Consider the following 15,520-nt stretch of genomic DNA (forward strand, 5'->3'; position numbering starts at 1 on the left):
CCTATGGAAGCGGTGGAACTGGCTCCTGCAGCGGTCCTTGCGCAAGCTCCCTAGCGTGCTCCATACCCTTCTTAGTGATTGGCCTCTCCTTGTCGATCAGGGTGTCTCCCTCTATGTGATCTCCAGCTGCTGCACATAAGTGGTGAATGAGATGAGGGAATGCCAGCCTCGCAGAGGTGGAGGGTTTGTCAGCTATTCTGTAAAACTCTCGAGGGATCACCTCATGTACCTCCACCTCATTGCCGAGCATAATGAAGTGAATCTTCACTGCTCGCTCGACTGTAACCTCAGAGCGGTTACTCATACGGATTATAGAACATTGGATGAATTCTATCCATCCTCTAGCTACTAGCCTAAGGTCAAGCATACCTAGTTGGTAAGGCCGGCCTTGAGCATCCCTCCTCCACTGAGCTCCAGATACGCAGATGTGAGCAAGAACTTGATCCAACCTTTGGTCAGTGTCGACCCTATGAATGTATGAGTGAGGGTCTTCTCGTGGCTTTGGCAACTATAGCGCCATCCTCACACTCTCACGGCTGAAATCTATGATGTGTCCTCTGACCATGGTGCGCCAATTCTTCGGCTTTGGGTTCACGCCTCTATCATGCTTTTTCGTTACCCGGGTGTTGGCGTGGAACTCCTGCACCATCAACACTCCATCCTCGGTCACGGAGTTGGCCAGAACTTCCCAACCCCGTCTCAGAATCTGATATAGGATCTCCGGGTACTCATCATCCTTCAAGTGAAAGGGGACCTCGGGAATCACCTTCTTCTTCCTCACCACATCATAAAAATGGTCTTGATGGGTTTTGGAAAAGAATCTTGTGAAATCTCATGGCTCGAAAGTGGGGGCTTTCTCCTTTTCTATCCATGAGGACTTTCTGATTTTTGGTGCCATAGAGGTAAGAATAAAGAAGCAAAAAGCGGAGCGCCCAACACCAAATTTAAAAGGCTTGTTCATCCTCGAGCAAATAGAAATATAAAATAAGTAAAGGAAGAGAAAATAGAAGGGGATAGAGGATGGTGGGTGTATGTTTTGGCCTTTGGGGTGATAAAAGGGGTAAAATAAAGAAAAGGAAAGTGTATGGTGAAAGTGGATGAAGAGAGGGTATTTATAGGTGGGGGTGGGATTGGGTTCGGTCATGGTGGGGGAAGGATGGAAAAAATTTGAATTTGAATGTTGGTTGTTGGAAAGAGAAGTGGATGGGATTGATGATAGGGGATTGGGTGAAGTGAGAGGTAGGTTGAGGGAATCAAGGGAAGTGATCGGTGATGGCATAGATGAATGTAGATGAAAAAGTGGGTGAAAGAAGAGAGAGAATGGATAAGAGTAAGTAAATAGTGAAGTGGTTTGTGGTTGGGTGTTATCCATTGTATAGTATGGTATGGTACAATAATCTCTCTCATATGAATGCTTATATATTTATAGTATGGTACTGAATTGTATATAGCCACTTTTTCAGGTTTTGTCTTCAGAAATGATGATTGGTTAATGAATGAGGTGGTGCCTTCTAGAAGATACTTAGGTGATGAAAGGAACATGGATGATCTAGAGTTGTCAATGTTTGATTTTGATACCTTAATGATGGCTACAAACAATTTCTCTCAAGATAATAAATTTGGAGAAGGAGACTTTGGTAGTGTTTATAGGGTAAGCTGTTTTAATACTTTATGCATAACAGCTATCATTCCTAAAGTAAAGTATCAGATTATAACGTAAACACATTTTTATGTGTATACACTAACAAATGATGTCTACGACAATATTCGTGTAGATTGATTGAAGGCCAATAAATTGCTGTGAAAAGATTGTTAGAATACTCTGAACAAGGAGTTGAAGAATTTAAAAATGAAGTGAAATCAATTGTCAAGATACAACACCGAAATCTTATTCGGTTGCTTGATTGCTGCATTAAGAAAAATGAGAAGATGTTGGTGTCTGAATATATGGAAAATAGAGGCCTTGATTCCATTTTATTTAGTAACTTGCATTATTTACTTAGGTTTTTTTATTTTGGCAGTAATTGTAAAATTGGCCTCAGTTCCTAACTTCCTATGCTTTAGATAGATGTCATTCGATTTGTTTTGTGTAGATGATTCAAATCATGTTGATTACCAAAGTAATTTTTTTGGAAGGTTTCATGCTATTAGATTTTGTCTAGTATTTGAACGTGTATCATTATTTAGATGACCAAATGACAAATTCTTCTAATATGATTACGAAATAATTTTTTACTTTAGTTTCATTCTTTGGTTCCCTTGTAGTGATATAATTGAATAGCTTTATGAAGCCAATTTTTTTTAATATAATTGTGAAAATTGTGGGGGTTATAAACCTCCACAATATACATTTTTTTTAAAACTTCTTTAAAAATTGCGGCGATTTACAAATCGCTGCAATTTTTTTAAAAAACCTATTAGCCAAATCGCGGCGGTTCTAAACTGTCGCAAATAATTTAATCCTATTTTGCGGAGGTTGTGGCAGTGGTCTGTAAAAGCCGCCACAAAATCAAATCTCCACCCCCTAACTCGCAATGTTTCTGGACCCGCTGGTGTGTCATTTTGCAGCGGTTAAAAATCGCCGCAAATTCCCAAAAAAATTGCCGCAATTTCCCTTGTGTCTTGTAGTGAAAGTCGGTGGAATGGGACTTTTCTTCTACTTCTGAGTGGCGAACCTCGGAGGAGATCTTTCTATGGTGATGGCCAAACGAGGTGCCTTCGCCGCGCGGTTCCTCTGTTATCGGAGGGGGTACCACGGGAGCTTGGTTGTTGTTGACCGTGTCTTGGTACTCAGGATCTGACTTTGACGCTGTGTGTCCGTCTTCAAAGTGCTCGTCTGCCATGGGGTGTCGATTTCCAAATCCCGGTAACGGCGCCAATGTTCCGAGGGTTACCTGAAATGTGGGTTTTGGGCTTGAACGTGAGGTCCAAGCTCCTAGTTAGGTGATCCCCGACTTGTCCTGCGTCAAGCAACTACCGTCCGAGTTGTTCGTGAGGAGAAGTGGGGTGGTACCTGCAAAACACTCCGATGCCTAAGTTAGCAAGGGTCTTAGTAGGTTTAAGCATATTGGAACTTAAGTATACCTGTAGAGTATTAGTGTATTTATATGGGTTGAGCCAATAACCACCATTGGAGTAGTTCTACTTTTGGTGGTGGATAATCGTCCATATATCTTAGCGTTGTTGAGATCTCTCTTCTAGAAGTAGGTGAGAGATATTAGGTATTAGTTATAACTCCTTTGGGAGTGAAGGAATTACCATGCAACGCTTGAGTCCGACCTGCAAAGAGGTCGGTTATGGATAGCTGCGTTTTGGACTTTCTCTACTTTTGGTCCTGCCTTATGTTTTGGGCCAGGTATGAACAATTGTTAATAATTCTAATTGTCAATGATTTTAATTATACTAATTATCAATCATTCTAATTGTCAATCATTATAATATAATTGTCAATTATACATAATTAATATTTATATGATATTTACATTGGCGCCAAGCATGCTAACATGGCACATTCTGGTGTCAATATCCTTGCCGCTCTCTTTTATTTCTTATTTCTGGAAAGTATCAATTTCAAATAATTATATTTGTTAGCATTTAATAAGTAATTATGATAAGATTTGTCAATAATCATAATATTTTATATCATATTTTTTTAATAATTATAATGATTCTTTCATATATCTTTACAAGTACTATATATAGTGTTTCATTTAATATTCATGAGTGTAAGTTCTAGAGCCAAATTTTTTTATTTTTTTTGAATTTTTTTAACTATTTCATATAATAATAATGCATTCTTTGTTTTTTTTTTAAAAATCAAAATTGATTAGTTTTTAGGCATAAATTAGAATTTTACTATTCTTTTATAAATACAACTTTACTTTTATTCTTTTAATTATATAATGAGTGTTCTTACTCAATTTGTTTTTTTTTTGTGCTTACAATATAATTATCTTTTACTGCAGTCATTTACAGTGCATTACATCTAGCATATTCCATCTCAAGTTGTTTTATTAATTCGGGTACTAATTATATGGATGTGAGAATTCAGCATAACAAAGATAGTGGACTTTATTTTGATGAAAGATGATTGGGTGTTCTTATATACTATAACCAACCTAATAAAATGTGAGTAAAATTATCTTTCGTAGGAAAACTGAATTTATCATTGAGCTAAACGTGATTATTCTTCTCTTTCTGGATTATATGCACTACTAGAAAACTAGTTATTACAGACGGATATTTCTGACGGATTTTATCCCATGGAAATATAGATGGAATTTGAGAGGAATTTTTTGTCGAAAAACAAAAAAAATAAATTAGCATAAATTACAGACAGAAAAGAGAATCCGTCGATAATTCTGTCGAAAAATTAATTTTTTTCGTGAGAAATGGTTACAGACGAAAAATCTGTCTGTAACAAAATGGACAGAAACGCTGTAATTTATTAAATTATTACAGACAAAAAATCCTTCTATAATTTAAAATTTTCCGTCGGAAAATATTGATGTAAACTTAACTTAACCCTAGTGTCTCGAGCTTCATTCAGACATTCACAATTCACACACGTTCATTCACACTTCACACACGAGCTGCTTCTTCTCTGGTCGCACGAGCATCTTCTGCCGTTGCCGCGGTTTGCATCGCACGATCGCTCTGTCATCCCTTGCGTCGCACGAGCTCATTCCGCCACCGCTCTTGTCGCGTCTGCTCCCTTGGTCGCCATCGTTGCAGAGCTCCCTCCGCCACTCTCGTCGCGTCTGCTCCCTTCATCGTCGTCGTCACAGATCTCTCTCCGCCGCTATAGCCAAAGTAGTTCTGGCTACAGCCATCATCTCTTCCACTGCTCAGCCATCATCTCCTCCAGTCAATGCCGCAGCTACCTTTGCGCAAGCCCTAGCTCCGTGGCGACCAAAATCGGTTCCACCATTAGCCGCGGTTCCACCTCTCTCTTTCCCCCTATTCGAATCGTAGAGACCTGGGCATCCTTCTTTTCCTCTGCCCTGTTTTAATTGTCTCTACTTCTAGGTTTTGGTTTCAAAATTCTTTTAATTTCTGTTGAGTTCAATTATTTTTTTAGTTAGTTTGATTTTAGTAATTATTTTAGTTAGATTTTTTTTCTAATTAGTGGATTTTTTGGTTGTTAAAATAGGATTAGATTAGGTTTTGATTCTGAATAACTGAGAAATGTTTAGATTACTAATCTGGATTGCTGAACATTGTTGAACATTGTTAATATGAGCTTGATGAATGTTGTCTAGAACAGAAATTTAATTCAGCTAATGGCTTCTTCTCTGGTAATGCTTCTTCTCTGTAGTTTTGCATTTGGAGTATTAGCAGAATTGTGTTTCTGCTTATCTATTCAACCTATTTTGTTTAATTTATAGATAGATAGTTATTATGAGTTCTCTGTTGTTCATGAGATATGTTAAATTGAGTAATAAAAAAATAAAATGGAATAATAGGTAAAATTCCTTTGCGTTATGATTTTAGTTTGTAGATTTGTTCCATAATTGATACTTTTACTTGAACAACATTTTGTATTGCAGAAAATTCTCTATTATTCATGCTATTTTTGCATCTGTTATATGTTTTTACCTCCTCATGAGATCAGATATTAAGTTACTCAACTTCGCTTCATCGGATGCAACATTTGGTAAGAACATCTGTATTTTGATCCCGCCTTCATCATCTACTAGTTGGATTGCCAGTGTTGTAAAATCTGGAATTGTGATTGATGATGCTGAGAACTGATGTTGAGGTATTGAAGAAGATCGTTGAATTCTTGAAGTTGTAATTTCTATATTCATATAATGTAATTTTTGTTAATCTGTAATTTCTATTGATCCTCCTTGGTGCTGTGGTGGTTGTGATTGAGATCTGGAATTTGATTCTTCTTCTTCTAATTCTTCTATGCTAAGTTGTTCGATTTCTATTTTGTGCTTAATTTCTTCTTCTTCCTCTTTTTTTTTTCTTGAATTTTATAAAAAGTAGGAGGAGGTGAGCATTTACAAGCTTTGTTGGTTGGTGAAACAGGACCTACAGTTCAAGATCCTTCTTTCATCAAGGTCCCCCACAGTCATTAATTGAAGCTTAAAAATAAGAAGGTAAACAAAAACAACACTCCTGCCCCCAAAACACACACATACACATCATGACTCATGAATATTATTGATCAATTTACTGAAATTATTGTTTTGATAGGACTGAGTTTCAGATAAGTTTGGGAAATTTGGTAAGAGAAAGTTGTTTGACCACCAACAGCCTTGTCTTTGATCATTCTTTTACACTTCTCATTTTTCTTTGCAAGTTGGTGTGAGAAATTGTGATTACACTTTTCACAACTCCGCACAACTAACCAGTAAGTGCACTGGGTCGTCCAAGTAATACCTTACGTGAGTAAGGGTCGATCCCACGGAGATTGTCGGCTTGAAGCAAGCTATGGTTATTTTGTAAATCTTAGTCAGGAGATTAATGATAAGAGTGATTGTATTTATGAAAATAAATAACATGAAATAAATAGTACTTGTGATTCAGTAATGAGAAACAGGCTGAGGTTCCGGAGATGCTCTGTCATCTGAATCTCTGCTTTCCTACTGTCTTCTTCTCTAAACAAGCATGGCTTCCTTCAATGGCAAGGTTTATAATCCTCTCGGATGAAAAATACCATGTACGATCTCTGCACGGCTAATCAACTGTCGGATTTCTTGTCTCGGATGAAAAATACCATGTACAGCTACCTCACGGGTAATCATCTATCGGTTCCCACTAGCGTCGGAATAGGACCCTTGTCCTTTTGCACACTGTCACTGTGCCCAACATTCGCAGGTTTGAAGCCCGTCATAGTCATCCCTTCCCAGATCCTGCTCGGAATACCACAGACAAGGTTTAGACTTTTTGGATCCCAGGAATGCTGCCAATTGGTTCTAGCCTATACCACGAAGGTTCTAACCTCCGGACTCGGTCCGTGGATTAGAAACCCAAGAGATACGCATTCAAGCTGTCGGCCAATGACTACATTGAGCTCAGATAGAACGGGAGTGGTTGTCAGGCACGCGTTCATAGGTTGAGAATAATGATGAGTGTCACGGATCATCATATTCTCTATATTGAAGTACGAGTAAGTATCTTAGAATAGAATCAAGCGTGATTGAATAAAAAACAGTAGTAATTGCATTAATCCATTGAAACACAGCAGAGCTCCTCACCCCCACTATGGGGTTTAGAGACTCATGCCGTAGAAGATACAATATGAAGTGTAAAATGTCATAAGGTGTAAACTGAATCTCTAAAAGTAGTTTTTATACTAAACTAGTAACTTAGGTTTACAGAAAATGAGTAACTAAGTTCAGATAGTGCAGAAATCTACTTCCGGGACACACTTGGTGAGTGTTTGGGCTGAGCTTTCATGATTTCACGTGCATATGCCTCATATTGGAGTTAAAAGCCACCCTGGGTGCCAAAATGGGCGTTTAACGTCAAGAATTATGCCAGTTCTGGCGTTTTACGTCAGAAAGTTTTAGGCTGGCTTTCAACGCCAGTTTGGGCCATCAAATGTCAAGCAAAGTATAGACTATTATATATTGCTGGAAATCCCAAGATGTTTACTTTCCAACGCAACTGAGAGCGCACCAATTGGGCTTCTGTAGCTCCATAAAATCCACTTCAAGTTCAGGAGGGTCAGAATCCAACAGCATCTGCAGTCCTTTTTCAGCCTTTGAATCAGATTTTTGCTCAGGTCCCTCAATTTCAGCCAGAAAATACCTGAAATTACAGAAAAACACACAAACTCATAGTAAAGTCCAGAAATGTGATTTTTGAATAAAAACTAATAAAAATATAATAAAAAGTAAATAAAACATACTAAAACTATGTAAAAACAATGCCAAAAAGTGTATAAATTATCCGCTCATCACAACACCAAACTTAAATTGTTGCTTGTCTCCAAGCAACTAAAAACAAAATAGGATAAAAAGAAGAGAAAGTACAATAAATTTCAAATATCAGTGAAGCTCAGTTCCAATTAGATGAGCGGGACTAGTAGCTTTTTGCTTCTGAACAGTTTTGGCATCTCACTTTATCCTTTGAAGTTCAGAATGATTGGCATCCATAGGAACTTAGAATTCAGATAGTGTTATTGATTATCCTAGTTCAGTATGTTGATTCTTGAACACAGCTACTTTATGAGTCTTGGCCGTGACCCTAAGCAATTTGTTTTCCAGTATTTCTACCGGATACATAAATGCCACAGACACATAACTGGGTGAACCTTTTTAGATTGTGAATCAGCTTTGCTAGAGTCCCCAGTTAGAGGTGCCCAGAGATCTTAAGCACATTCTTTTTGCTTTGGACCACGACTTTAACCGCTCAGTCTCAAGCTTTTCACTTGACACCTTCACGCCACAAGAGGGACAGCTTGGTTTAGCCGCTTAGGCCAGGATTTTATTCCTTTGGACCCTCCTATCCATTAATGCTCAAAGCCTTGGATCTTTTTTTTTTTACCCTTGCCTTTTGGTTTAAAGGGCCATTGGCTTTTTCTGCTTGCTTTTTCTTTTTCTTTCTTTTTCTTTATTTTTTTTTATTTTCACAAGCTTTGTGTTCTTCACTGCTTTTTCTTTCTTCAAGAATCAATTTTATGATTTTTCAGATTATCAATAACATTTCTCCTTTTTCCTTATTCTTTCAAGAGCCAACAATTTTAACATTCATAAACTTCACTATAAAAAATATTCAATGTTCAAGCATTCATTTAGAAAACAAAAAATATTGCCACCACATCAAAATAATTAGATTATTTTCAAAATAGAATTCGAAATTCATGTACTTCTTTTTCTTTTCAGAAAACATTTTTCATTTAAGAAAGGTGAAGGATTCATGGAACATTCATAGCTTTAAGACATAAACACTAGACACTAATGATCATGTAATAAAGACAAAAACATAGACAAAACATGAAGCACAAAAATTAAAAAAACAGAAAAATAAGAACAAGAAAATTAAAGAACGGGTCCACCTTAGTGACGGCGGCTAGTTCTTCCTCTTGAAGATCCTATGGGGTGCTTGAGCTCCTCAATATCTCTTCCTTGCCTTTGTTGCTCTTCCCTCATGGCTCTTGTTGAGGTTCATGAGTGGGCTCTCTTGTTTGCTCCATCCTCTTTCTAGTGATGGGCTTTTGAGATGAATCTCTCCATCTCCCATGACTTGGAGTTGGAAGCAACTGCCTTCCCTTTCCTCTTCCTAGAGGTTTCTCCGGACTTAGGTGCCATTAATGGTTATGGAAAAACAAAAAGCAAAGATTTTTCCACACCAAACTTAGAAGGTTTGCTCGTCCTCGAGCAAAATAAGATAGAAGGGAGTAGAAGAAGAATAACGTAATTAATTTTGAAAACTTATTACTGTATGCAAGAGAAATTAAAAAGAGTTGAAAAGAATTTGAAAAGATATGTAAGTTTTGAAAACGTTTTGGGAAGGAATTGAAAAGAAATAATAAAAAAGAATTAAAAAGAATTGGAAAGAATATTAATTTTTGAAAATAAAAATTGAAAGATGAACGTTTAAAATATGTTTGATGCAAAAAATTATGAATTAAAGCATGAAAAATTGAAAAAAAATTGAATTGGAAACAAAATTACCTCCCTTGTGTCATCCTAGCGTTAAACGCCCAGGATGCTATCTATTCTGGCGTTTAACGCCCACTTGACTGCCTTTTTGGGCGTTTAACGCCCAGCCAGGTACCCTGGCTGGCGTTAAACGCCAGGAATCCTTCTTTACTGGGCGTTTTTCTGAACGCCCAGAATGCTGCCTGCATGGGAGTTAAACGCCCATTCTGCTATCCTTACTGGCGTTTAAATGCCAGTAAGCCTGTCCTCCAGGGTGTGCTATTTTTGATTCCGCTTTAATTCTACAGCTGTTTTTATGACTCCACATGATCATCAACCTAAAGAAAACATAAACTAACAATGGAAAATTGATGAGCGGATAATTTATACGTTTTTTGGCATTGTTTTTACATAGTTTTCAGTATGATTTAGTTAGTTTTTAGTATATTTTTATTAGTTTTTAATTAAAATTCACATTTCTGGACTTTACTATGAGTTTGTATGTTTTTCTGTGATTTCAGGTATTTTCTAGCTGAAATTGAGGGACCTGAGCAAAAATCAGATTCAGAGGTTGAAGAAGGACTGCAGATGCTGTTGGATTCTGACCTCCCTGCACTCAAAGTGGATTTTATGGAGCTACAAAACTTCAAATGGTGCGCTTCAAATTGCATTGGAAAGTAGACATCCAGAGCTTTACAGAAATATATAATAGTCCATACTTTTCCCGAGCTTAGATGACTCAAACTGGCGTTGAACGCCAGTTCCATGTTGCGGTCTGGCGTTCAGCGCCAGAAACAAGTTGCAAAGTGGAGTTCAACGCCAGAAACACGTTACAAACTGGCGTTCAACTCCAAGAATGACCTCTCCATGTGTAAACTTCATGCTCAGCCCAAGCACATACCAAGTGGGCCCCAGAAGTAGATTTCTGCATCATTTACTCATTTCTGTAAACCCTAGTAACTAGTTTAGTATAAATAGAACTTTTAATATTGTATTTACATCTATCTTTAGTTTCATCTTTAGATCACGTTTGGGGGCTGGCCATTCGGCCATGCCTGGACCTTATCACTTATGTATTTTCAACGGTAGAGTTTCTACACACCATAGATTAAGGTGTGGAGCTCTGCTGTTCCTCAAAGATTAATGCAAAGTACTACTATTTTTCTATTCAATTCAACTTATTCCGCTTCTAAGATATTCATTCGCACTTCAATATGATGGATGTGATGATTGTGACAGTCATCATCATTCTCAACTTATGAACGCGTGCCTGACAACCACTTTCGTTCTACCTTAGATTGAATGGGTATCTCTTGGATATCTAATACAGGGGACCGAGTCCGAGTTATTAGTGTCTTCGTGGTATAAGTTAGAACCCATGGATGGCCATTCCTAAGATCCGAAAAGTCTAAACCTTGTCTGTGGTATTCTGAGTAGGATCTGGGAAGTGATGGCTGTGACGAGCTTCAAACTCGCGAGTGCTGGGCGTAGTGACAGATGCAAAAGGATAGTAAATCCTATTCCAGTATGATCGAGAACCGACAGATGATTAGCCATGCAGTGACAGCGCATTGGACCATTTTCACAGGAGGATGGGATGTAGCCATTGACAACGGTGATTCCCTACATAAAGCTTGCCATGGAAAGGAGTAGGATTGATTGGATGAAGACAGCAGGAAAGCAGAGATCAGAGGAACGAAAGCATCTCTATACGCTTATCTGAAATTCTCACCAATGAATTACATAAGTACCACTATCCTATTTTATATTTTATTTATTTTCATCCACTATAATTTCTTAATACAATTTAATCCGCCTGACTGAGATTTACAAGGTGACCATAGCTTGCTTCATGCCGACAATCTCCGTGGGATCGACCCTTACTCACGTAAGGTTTATTACTTGGACGACCCAGTGCACTTGCTGGTTAGTTGTACGAAGTTGTGAAACAGATATAAGATCATGAACGTGTGTATTGAGTTTTTAGCGCCGTTACCAAGGAATAGAATGATCACGATTTCGCACACCAAGTTTTTGGCGCCGTTGCCGGGGATTGTTCGAGTTTGGACAACTGACGGTTCATCTTGTTGCTCAGATTATGTAATTTTATTTTAATTTTAAGTCTTTGTTTTTATTCTTTTTATTTTCGAAAACTTTTGAAAAAAAAATATTTCTTCTTTTTCGTTTTTTCCAAAATAATTTTCGAAAAAAAAAAACCAAAAAAATTTACAAAATCATAAAATCAAAAATATATTTTTTATGTTTCTTGTTTGAGTCTTGAGTCAATTTTTAAGTTTGGTGTCAATTGCATATTTTTATTTTTCTAAAAATTTTTGAAAATTCATGCATTCATAATGTTCTTCATGATCTTCAAGTTGTTCTTGGTAAGTCTTCTTGTTTGATCTTCATATTTTCTTATTTTGTGTCTTTTCTTGTTTTTCATATGCATTCTCAATTTGTTAATGTCTAAAGAATAAAAATTTTTAAGTTTGGTGTCTTGCATGTTTTCTTTTCTTGAAAATTTTTCAAAAATAAGTCTTGATGTTCATCTTGATCTTCAAAGTGTTCTTGGTATTCATCTTGACATTCATAGTGTTCTTGCATGCATCACATGTTTTGATCCAAAATTTTCATGCATTAAGTCTTTTTGATGTTTTTCTTTTTCATCATTAAAAATTCAAAAATCAAAAAAATATCTTCCCCTTTTCACTCATGAAATTTGAAAATTTGAGTTGACTTTTTCAAAAATTTTTAAAATTTAGTTATTTCTTATGAGGCAAATCAAATTTTCAATTTGAAAATCCTATCTTTTTCAAAATCTTTTTCAAAAATAAAATCTTTTTCATTTTTCTTATTTATTTTCGAAAATTATAAAAATATTTTTCAAAAATCTTTTTCTTAATTTTATCTCATAATTTTCGAAAATATTATCAACAATTAATGTTTTGATTCAAAAATTTCAAGTTTGTTACTTGCTTGTTAAGAAAGATTCAAACTTTAAGTTCTAGAATCATATCTTGTGATTACTTGTGAGTCAAGTCATTAATTTTGATTTTAAAATTTCAAATCTTTTTCAAACAAATCTCTTTCAATCATATCTTTTCAAACTTTGATTTCAAAATCTTTTTCTAACTTCTTATCTTTTCAAATTTAATTTTCAAATCTTCTTAATATCTTTTCAATCATATCTTTTCAATCATATCATTTTAATCAATTTTCAAAATAAATTTCTATCATATCTTTTTAAATCTTATCTTTTTCAAAAATTTGATTTTAAAATATCTCTTCTAACTTCTTATCTTCTTATCTTTTCAAAATTGAATTTCAAATCTTTTTCAACTAACTAATTGACTTTTTGTTTGTTTCTTATCTTTTTCAAAACTACCTAACTAAATCTCTCTCTCTAATTTTCGAAAATCCCTTCCCTCTTTTTCAAATTTCCTTTTTAATTAACTAATTGTTTTAATTTTAATTTAATTTAATTTCAAACTTAATTTTCGAAATTTAACTTTCAATTTTATTTTTTATTTTAATTAATTTTCGAAATTCCCTCTCTCTCATCTCCTTCTATTTATTTATTCATCTACTAACACTTCTTTTCATCTCATATCTCTGCTTCTATCCTTACCCTTGTGTTTGGATTATCCATTCTTATTCACTCTTATTCCCTCTCTTCTTCTACTAACAATAAGGAACCTCTTTACTGTAACATAGAGGATTCCTCTTCTTTTCTTGTTCTCTTCTCTTTCATATGAGCAGGAACAAGGAAAAGGGCATTCTTGTTGAAGCTGATCCAGAACCTGAAAGGACTCTAAAGAGAAAACTAAGAGAAGCTAAACAATCCAGAGACAACCTTACTAAAATTTTCGAACAAGAAAAGGAGATGGCAGATGCACCTAACAACAATAATGCAAGGAGGATGCTTGGTGACTTCACTGCACCTAATTCTAATTTACATGGAAGAAGCATCTCAATTCCTGCCATTGGAGCAAACAAATTTGAGCTTAAACCTCAATTAGTTTCTCTGATGCAACAAAACTGCAAGTTTCATGGAATTCCATCTGAAAATCCCTTTCAATTCTTAACTGAATTCTTGCAGATCTGTGATACTGTTAAGACCAAGGGGGTTGATCCCGAGGTCTACAGGCTTATGCTTTTCCCGTTTGTTGTAAGAGACAGAGCTAGAGTGTGGTTGGACTCTCAACCCAAAGATAGCCTGAACTCTTGGGATAAGCTGGTCACGGCTTTCTTAGCCAAGTTCTTTCCTCCTCAAAAGCTTAGCAAGCTTAGAGTGGATGTTCAAACCTTCAGACAGAAAGAAGGAGAATCCCTCTATGAAGCTTGGGAGAGATACAAGGAACTGACCAAAAAATGTCCTTCTGACATGCTTTCATAATGGAGCATCCTGGATATATTCTATGATGGTCTGTCTGAGTTATCAAAGATGTCATTGGACCATTCTGCAGGTGGATCCATCCACCTAAAGAAAATGCCTGCAGAAGCTCAAGAACTCATTGACATGGTTGCAAATAACCAGTTCATGTACACTTCTGAAAGGAATCCTGTGAATAATGGGACACCTATGAGGAAGGGAGTTCTTGAAATTGATACTCCAAATGCCATATTGGCTCAGAATAAAATATTGACTCAGCAAGTCAATATGATTTCTCAGAGTTTGAATGGAATGCAAGCTGCATCCAACAGTACTCAAGAGGCATCTTCTGAAGAAGAAGCTTATGATCCTGAGAACCCTGCAATAGCAGAGGTGAATTACATGGGTGAACCCTATGGAAACACCTATAATCCCTCATGGAGAAATCACCCAAATCTCTCATGGAAGGATCAACAAAAGCCTCAACAAGGCTTTAATAATGGTGAAAGAAATAGGTTTAGCAATAGCAAGCCTTTTCCATTATCCACTCAGCAACAGACAGAGAGTTCTGAGCAGAATCCATCTAACTTGGAAAATATAGTCTCTGATCTATCTAAGGCCACTCTAAGTTTCATGAATGAAACAAGGTCCTCCATTAGAAATTTAGAAGCACAAGTAGCCCAGCTAAGTAAAAGGATAACTGAAATCCCTCCTAGTACTCTCCCAAGCAATACAGAAGAGAATCCAAAAGGAGAGTGCAAGGCTATTGAATTGATTACCATGGCCGAACCTATAAGGGAGGTTGAGGATGTGAATCCCAGTGAGGAAGACCTCCTGGGACATCCAGAGATCAATAAGGAGTTTCCCTTTGAGGAACCAAAGGAATCTGAGGCTCATTTAGAAACCATAGAGATTCCATTGAACCTCCTTATGCCCTTCATGAGCTCTGATGAGTATTCTTCTTCTGAAAAGAATGAGGATGTTACTGAAGAGCAAGTTGCCAAGTACCTTGGTACAATCATGAAGCTGAATGCCAAACTATTTGGTAATGAGACTTGGGAAGATGAACCTCCCTTGCTCATCAATGAACTGAGTGATCTGGATCAACTGACATTGCCTCAGAAGAAACAAGATCCTGGAAAATTCCTAATACCTTGTACCATAAGCACCATGACCTTTGAGAAGGCTCGATGTGACCTTGGGTCAGGAATAAACCTCATGCCACTCTCTATAATGGAGAAACTTGGAATCTTTGAGGTGCAAGCTGCTAGAATCTCATTAGAGATGGCAGACAATTCAAGAAAAGAGGCTTATGGACAAGTAGATGACATGCTAGTAAAGGTTGAAGGCCTTTACATCCCTGCTGATTTCATAATCCTAGACACTGGAAAGGATGAGGATGAATCCATCATCCTTGAAAGACCCTTCCTAGCCACAGCAAGAGCTGTGATTGATGTGGACAGAGGAGAATTGATCATTCAACTAAATGAGGACAACCTTGTGTTTAAAACTCAAGGATCTCTCTCTGTCACCATGGAGAGGAAGCATG

The 15,520-nt window shown here is 36.7% G+C and overlaps 1 non-coding gene across 1 annotated transcript; it reads right to left on the reverse strand.

Annotated features, from left to right (window-relative positions):
* Window positions 1-13,881: 13,881 nt before the first annotated feature.
* LOC148578331 (small nucleolar RNA R71) lies at window positions 13,882-13,989 on the reverse strand. The gene has a single exon (XR_015904177.1). It is a non-coding gene; the product is annotated as a small nucleolar RNA R71 (small nucleolar RNA).
* Between the last annotated feature and the right edge of the window lie 1,531 nt (window positions 13,990-15,520).

Source organism: Arachis ipaensis, chromosome B1 (genome assembly GCF_059453495.1).
Source record: "Arachis ipaensis isolate K30076 ecotype BB chromosome B1, ASM5945349v1, whole genome shotgun sequence".
Taxonomy (NCBI): domain Eukaryota; kingdom Viridiplantae; phylum Streptophyta; class Magnoliopsida; order Fabales; family Fabaceae; genus Arachis; species Arachis ipaensis.